This window comes from Elephantulus edwardii, unplaced genomic scaffold (assembly GCF_000299155.1).
Source record: "Elephantulus edwardii isolate Elephantulus edwardi_28Jun2011 unplaced genomic scaffold, EleEdw1.0 scaffold00247, whole genome shotgun sequence".
In the NCBI taxonomy this organism is placed as follows: domain Eukaryota; kingdom Metazoa; phylum Chordata; class Mammalia; order Macroscelidea; family Macroscelididae; genus Elephantulus; species Elephantulus edwardii.
In genome coordinates, this window is record NW_006399997.1 from 201,793 (window position 1) to 209,834 (window position 8,042).

An 8,042-nucleotide genomic window follows, 5' to 3' on the forward strand; every position below is an offset into this window, starting at 1 on the left:
AACTGTAAGAGAGGTTAGCAGTTCAACTCCCTAAAGGCTCTGCCATGAGAGTAATATGCTAGATTGCAATTTTGGGGACATGATAGAAAAGTTTGATGTTCTGACTATGACAGTAGTTACAAGAGTACATATATTTATGTACAACTTCACCTTACTTAGATCCACAATCAACCCCCTCAGTACAGCAGTCAGGAAATCAGGAGACATATTGCACTGGGAAATAGTAGTCAAGGACCTCTCCAAATTATTGAGGAGTAATGATGTCAATTTGAGAATTAAGGTGCATCTGATTCAGGCCATGGTCTTTCTGCTCACTTGCTATACACATGAGTACGGATGACAGAAGAAGAATTGATGACTTTGGACTTGGTTACAGAAGAGCACTGAACATGCCATGGACAGCCAACGAACATCCCTCGGATTGCCAAAAGAACAAATAAATATGGCTTGGAGAAAGTGCAGCCAGAGTGCTCCTTTGGGACTAAGATGATAAAGCTTCGCCTCACATACTTCAGGCATGTTGTCAGAAGGGGCTATTCCTTGGAGAGGCACCTGATACTCAGAAAGGTAAAGGGTCAGTGAAGGAGAGAAAAACCTTCAACCAGGTGGATTGACACAGTGACTGCCCCAATGGGCTCTAGTGAATCAGAAAGTGTGACGATAGGACAGGGTTTAGATAAGTTGTTCACAGGATCCTTATGGGTCATCTGAAAGTCAATGGCACCTAACAACAACCTTTGAAACTTAACAACCTGTACACTTTAAATAGGTACAGTATTTTACAAGTAAATATTTAAAATATTCATGGTATAACATGAGGAAATATCTATCTTATGGGGTCCTAGCTGTAATGTAACTGTATGTTCATGAAATCTAAATGCACGCAAGGCTGATATGAACCAATAAATGCATCTGTTTAGTTCACAGATGGTTGACATAGTACAAGCAACACCCAGAAAAGATATGAGCTGAAGATTCCTGAAAACAGGGCCTACCCTGCAATGCCAAACTTGTTCTTGAGGTTGCTTTATTATGGAAATAATATATTTGAGCACGGAAAAAAATAAACTGAATTGTCCATAGCACCCTAATTGGAGTAGGGGAAGGATTGCCTTGTAAAAAGAACTTTACACAAAGGATTTTTGAGTCCATTTAAAGCTTAGGGACAAGAGAGTGGTCTCCTGCTATTTTGGTCAAATACATTTGCTAATCTCCTCAAATTTCCATTTTTTATCTTATTAAATAAAAACAATAATAATCCCCAAATGTCATACTTTCAGGGCCCGAGTTGCTATTGAGAAATAGAGAAGTATCTATGGATTCAAACTTAAAGGGACTTGGCACACCAGCCTCGGGCTAATGGATCAGGAAATTTTAAACATATGCAACCAAACAAAGCCTGTTTTCTTTATGCCATAACGGTGGCTCATTCTCTGGCTATGTCCCAGCAGCATCTGTGGAAGTTCTGAAAAGCACAGATTTCTGAAGACAGCTTTTGAATTAAGACTCAGTCCACCTGGGATTCAGTCTGGAAAGCTGTATAGGTTCCTGAGATGAGTACAACAATCAGCTACTACTGAGAAAGAACTATGGTGATAAACACAGCCATGGTCTTTTTCTTTACTTTTTATAAACTGATCACACCAGGAAAAGTGGAAATAATAAAAAATATGGACACCATTCCCACGAGGATGAGGAAGAAGGGTCCAGGTGGAAGCCCAGGATGTTTGTTCCCCTTGATCCCCAGCAAAGGGGACCAAGAGAAAATGGCCAGGTTCCTTACACTCAGCTGAGAATCCTGAGATTGCCCCACCAGGGAAACCTGAGGCATCAGCCAAGGACAGGAGACTGAGCAGCCATGGGCCAGGCCTGGGGCAAGGTGGATAGAGCGGTTCTAGGATGTGACCCCTCTATAGTGGAATCACCAAGGAGGTGTCTGGGCTGAGGATGCTGTAGAGAGGCCATGACCACAGCAGAGATGAACAGCATGAAACTACTCATTATCTGTTTGTTATGCTCTGAGCTCCAGGTGTTGGTGAAGCTGACGAAGGAGCAGTAGGCAGCTACTCAAGCACACCACTTGAGCTTGGGTGTGAAGCTGCACTTGCTAAAGATCATGCCACATGGGTTCATGTAGTCAGGTGTCAGGCCACCCAAGGCTGGGTTACACCCATTCAAAGGAGGCTTGTACCAAAGCACTTTGTTTGGCCTCCGTGGGTACCACATACCGTTTGCGGATATAGTGAGCCAAAGCCTGGGTGCACCTCTAGCCTTGATCTTTTATGCAGCCCAAGCATAATATGTAGCGCACAGTTTCTGTTCTCTGGCATCAAAGAAGCTTTGTGATGTTATTTCATGGTTCCAAGATTTTAAGGAAAAGCAAAGCACTGCCCAGGATGAGATGCACTTGGAATAGGTAAAGGAGGCAAAAAAATGGGAGAGTGTAAGATGCCTCTTTATGTTTCCATCCAGAAGAGGTTTAAAAACACATTATCTTAACATGGTTATTACATTTTTCTACTGAAGGTTACTGCAGAGCTCTGGTGGCTTAGTGGTAAGGAGTTGTACGGCCAGTCCAAAGACACACAGTTCGAATGCACCAGCTGATCTACTGGAGAAAAATGGGTAGTTTCATCCTGTGTGATTTACTGCCTCTGGAACCCCACCTGACAGTCAGCTATAGGTCAGTTCTGACTCAACAATAAACAACAACAGCATTTAAGGTTCTTAAGAGCTCTGGACATTTGGTTGGTCACAGGTGATAAATGAGATAGTCTGCTTCAGTAAAGAAGATTTACAGCCCAGAAACCTTGTGGGGCAACTCTTTTCCATCCTATAGTGTCTCTGTGAGTCAGAATAGACTCAGTGACAGTGGGTTTGTTTGACTTGGTTTATAAGGTCTTTGCGTAATGCCCAATGGTTTGTGCTTGACTGTTAACTGAAAAGTTGGTAGTTGGAACTCGATCAAGATGGTGTCATGGAAGAAAGGTCTGACAATCTGTTTCCAAGAAAGCCTATGTGACATCCAAGAAAACCTTACAGAGTAGCTGTACCTTGTAATGCAATGGGTCATGACGAGTTGACTCCACAACAACAGATTAGGGTTTTGGTTTTCTTCTACTTTCTCAGCATTGGTGGCTTAGTCGTAAGGAATTGTGCTGCCAACTAACTCTAAGGTGTGTGGTTCAAATCTACCAGGTGATATGAGAAAGAAAGATGGGCAGTCTCTTCACATGCTGGGTTTTTTTGTTTGTTTGATTTTTACCTTTATCTTTTTATTTAAATTTATTATTAATTTCAGTAAAACTTTACAGAGACTTTGGATTTCTATTCACTCATTGTTGCACTTTTCTCCCCTCCCAACCCTCCTCCCTAAGACAATATCTTTAATTGTTTTACAAACCCTCCCCCAGGTCCACTCCATCATGTAACCTTCGCTCTAAACTACTGTCATGACAAAAATACCTAATCACATATCCCTTTTAAACAGTTTTTTCCCTCATCTGTTTCAATGCAGTATACATTATTGAAACCATCTTTCTCAGTCTCTCCCCAACCCCAAGGTCAGTCCTGTTTTACAACAGTGGCACCAAGCAGTATTTGTCCTTTTGAGACTGAGATACTTCACTCAGCATAATGTCCTCCAGGGTCACCTATTTTAAATAATATTGCATGAGTTCCTTGTTTTTAAATGTAGCATAGTATTCCATTGTGTGAATATACCACAGCTTCTCTATCCATTCATTTGTTGATGGGCATTAGGTTGTTTCCAACTCCTTGCTATTGGGAACAAAGCTGCAATAAACATGGGTGTACACGGTTTAGGGCTGTTGTACATAGGGTCGCTATGAGTCGCAAACGACTTGATGGTACATAACAACAACAAACAACATATATCTACTTGGATGTCAGTTATGGTCTCTTTGGGGTATATTCCCAGTAGTGGAATTGCTGGGTCAAATGGTATCTCTATTTGCAACTTTTTGAGAAAGCGCCACACCGCTTTCCAGAGTGGTTCCACCATTTTACACTCCCACCAACAGTGAATAAGGGTTCCAGTTTCTCCACAATCTCACCAGCATTTGTTGCTTGCTGTTCTGACTGGGGTGAGATGATATCTCATAGTTGTTTTAATTTGCATCTCTCTTAGAGCTAGGGATTTTGAACATTTCTTCATGTGCTTATTAGCCCCCTGAATGTCTTCTTCGGTGAAGTGTCTGTTCATATCCTGTGCCCATTTTACTATTGGATTATTTACCTTTATCTTGTTGTGGTGCTCAAGTATTTCATAAATTCTGGATATAAGTCCATTATCTGATATGTTATTACCAAATACTTTTTCCCAGTCGGTGGCTTCCCTTTTTACCCTGTTGGAGAAGTTTTTGGATGTGCATAGGGATTTGATTCTTAGAAGATCCCATTCATCAACTTTATCTTCTCCTGGTTGCAGGTTTTTCAGGATCGCATGCTGTTTACAGCCTCTGAAAACCCACTGGAGGGTCAGCTATGAGTCTGTTTTGACTCGATGGTATACAAAAACAACAAGCATTTGTGGTTGAGTTACTTAATAATAATAATATAAAAAATTAAAGTACTTAGGAAGTACTGTTACTGTTTAATACAATAACTCTCTTTCTGCCATGGGGTGCGCTCGACTCGTAGCGCCCCTCCATTGAATTTCTAAGGCTGTAAATCATAACGGAGGAGCCTGCCTATCTTTCTTTCAAGCTGCTGCTGGTGAACTCACAGCCTTTGGGTTACCAGTGCAACTCCAAACTACACCACCAGAGGCAAAAGAACATTAAACAATTTCTCACCCTGTCTGTGACACTAATATTTTTGTTGTTGCCTAGGAATAAGCAGAAAAGAACAACAAGATTTCTCTAAGTGATTATATTTCCAAATAAATAGTCACATCTGCTGAGACAAAATCTTAAATTCTCTTGAGTCACAGCGGTTGAGGACTCTGTAGCTTAATGAAGGTTAATGGTTCAAACCCACCAGCCACTTGGCTAAAGGTGTAGCAGTCTGTTTCCATAGATATTGTTGTTTCTGCTGTTGTTGTGTACCATAGAGTCAGAAATCGACCCATAGCTGACCCTCCGGTGAGTTTTCAGGAGCAGTTAATCATAGGAGAGGAGATTACCCATCTTTCTTTCACAGCGCAGCTGGTAGCCTCGAACTGCAGGCCTTTAGGATTGCAAGCACAGCTACCCGGACCATCTCAAGAATGACAAATTTTCTCTACACAGCCCCTATATTTTAAAAATAACAACCACAACAACCAAAAAACACTGCACTGCCCTCAAGTCATTTCCAACCAATGGCCACCTTCCGCAGAGTATCCTAGGCTATAAATCTTTACCGGAGAAGATTAACCCTTTTTCTGACACCCCTTCAACACACAGTAGGCTACATCTCCAGGGAGCCTGACCCTTTATGAGAATAGAATGCTGACAGAAAACAACTAAGCTTACTTCAGGTTAAAAGTGAGAAACCCATGTAAATATTCCATAAAACTGCCAGGAAAGTGGAAAACAAGAAAAACACAGTTCTTTAAAATATGCGTGTTTTACTGTGTGTTTTGTAGGTAGGATGTTCTTGTTATCATTAAGTGTCATTGAGTTGAAAGTGACCTACCCTATGAACAGCAGATCTGAACTGTCTTATCCTGTTATTCTCACCATTTCTGACACTTGAGGCCCATTGTTGCAGTCATTGTCTCAATCTATCTTGTTGAGGTTTTTTCCTCTCTTTCTGTGATCCTCCACTTTTCCAAATGTGATATCCCCCTCCCAGGAAAAGCCCCTCCAAACAGCATCCCAGAAGTATAAGAGACAAACTAAAAATTATTGGGTATTTTCCTGAGCTGACTACTTAACAACTATAGCCCTCTTCCTCCCTCTGGAGGTCACAAGTGTAAAGAACACGTTTGTAAAAGAAAAAGTTACATTTTTTTCAGTGCACCTTTCCCCTTCCTCCCTTTAAAAGAAGTCAATATTAAAATATAAGAATTAAACGAAAATATTAAAGTTCTTCAGATATGTTGCACACACCTTGGAATTTGAAGCCCAAGAATTTTGAGTGCTGGTAAACTAAGCTATATTTATAAACCAAATAAAAACATGGGGAATTTAATACCGGGAAAACAAGTACTGTACTGCATTAGTCCTCGTGAATCAATTTCTCCAAGCAACTAGAGTGTTGTTTCTGGGGGTTTGTTTGTTTGGTTGGTTTGGTTTGGTTTTTAGGATAGCCTAGCTTCATCCTCACATCAGTGCAAATTCATTTTGGAAAGACAAAGGCTGGACTTGGTTTCAGGTTTCCTGCATTTTAACAAAGTCATTGTTGTTGCCAGGCAACTTGAAATTCTAGCTGTAGGTATATATGAGAGTTAAATCACCTTATAATTCTAATGAATATACTCTAGCAGTAGCCACAGTATTAAAATTTGTCTACCTACACGCAGCATCTGAATTAAGGAAACCAGTAGAGAAGCCAAAGACAATAAACAGTAATAAAACCAGTGCTTATGAGGCCGTTCTTCAAAGTTTCAATACAAACCAGCACTAAGACTAATTTTAGAAGCTTCATTTCAGCCTAATGATTTTACAATGGAACAGGCACTGATGACATTTGGACAGAAGGAGCAATGTTTCATAGCTGTGGGTTCAGTTTGGGTAGCACAGCTTTAGAAATACATAGCCAGAGGGTAAATTTCTCTCAGGGTTTCAAGATTGTTATTGCAATAATTAACTATTCTTTCAGAAGAACAAAAACCAATCTGCAATATTATTTGTGACCACAGGCAACTGAATATGTGGTAAAAAATAAACCACACCAGGAAAAAGTACAAAAAGAGCCAAAGGGAATTTTTTTAAAGTGATTCTATATACCAGTTAATATGTAAGTGGCATCTCAAAGCAGGGGACTGTGCTTATTATCAGTGTAACAGCAGATGGTCCCAGATAGAAAAATGGAGATCAGAATACAAACTATCAAAAACAATCAAACAAACCAAGCCTAGATAGAACTCAAACTATTAAAAAACCAACTCCAGACAAATTTGAATACAGAGAGTAGAGACATAGTGAGACTGCTATCCTGGGATATTCTATGCACAAAGAAGCAAAATGAGTGGCATACAAAAGTGAAGGGGTCCCCCCCCAAGATGAATAAACTTCTTAAAAATCATTTGTATGAGACCACAGGTCAATAATTACTGGGGGTGGCAGGGAGAGGGAGTATAAGACAAGATACGGAGACAGGAAACCTTCTTTGCTGGGTACTATCAAGTCAGAACCAACTCACAGCTGACCCTCCAATAACAGGTTTTCAGAGGCAATAAATCACATGGGAGGAGATAGCCAATTCTCCTGCAAGGAGTTGAAAATAAGTCTTTTCTCTTGTGTGTCCTTCAGTTTAAAAAAGAAAAAAATATCATACAAAAAGCCAAGACAAAAAAGACAAGGGGACAGGGAAACTAGAGTACTGGAAATAATAAAGAGAATTAAAGAAAATATTGACACATTATGATAAGAATCATGAATGTCACTGGTGCAGAAATTGGCAAATAGGAACTTAATTTGGTATACAAACTTTGATCAGTAATTCAGAAAGATTTCTTTTCACTTTTTAAAAAAATAAAGAGGTAGACTGAGGAATTCTTGAAAGAGTTCTAGAAGAAGCAGAGTCTCCAAGTCAATGAAGAGAAAATTCAGGAAGCAAATCGAGTTTTCTTGTCATACAGAAAGAACAATGAAAAATACCCTGGCACCACTGCCAAGAGACTTGTAGCTGCACAAGCTATTAGAGGAGCCCATACCTCATAAGAAAGAAAAATGATAAATGGAAGTATTTTGACGTGAGAAAGAAAATGTTGCAGGATTGTTTATATGAAAGGTAAATCCTACATTTTTAAAAAAGGCAGGGAAAGAGTTCTCTTGTAGAATTCCAGTTAGGAAATTTGGGGTTTATTTATGCAAGAAAGAAAAATTAAAAAAAAAAAAGAATAAGAAAAATTTAATATTTCAAGCTTTGGA

The 8,042-nt window shown here is 39.8% G+C and overlaps 1 pseudogene; it reads right to left on the reverse strand.

Annotated features, from left to right (window-relative positions):
* Positions 1 to 1,921: 1,921 nt before the first annotated feature.
* Positions 1,922 to 3,073, reverse strand: LOC102847689 (annotated as a pseudogene).
* Between the last annotated feature and the right edge of the window lie 4,969 nt (positions 3,074 to 8,042).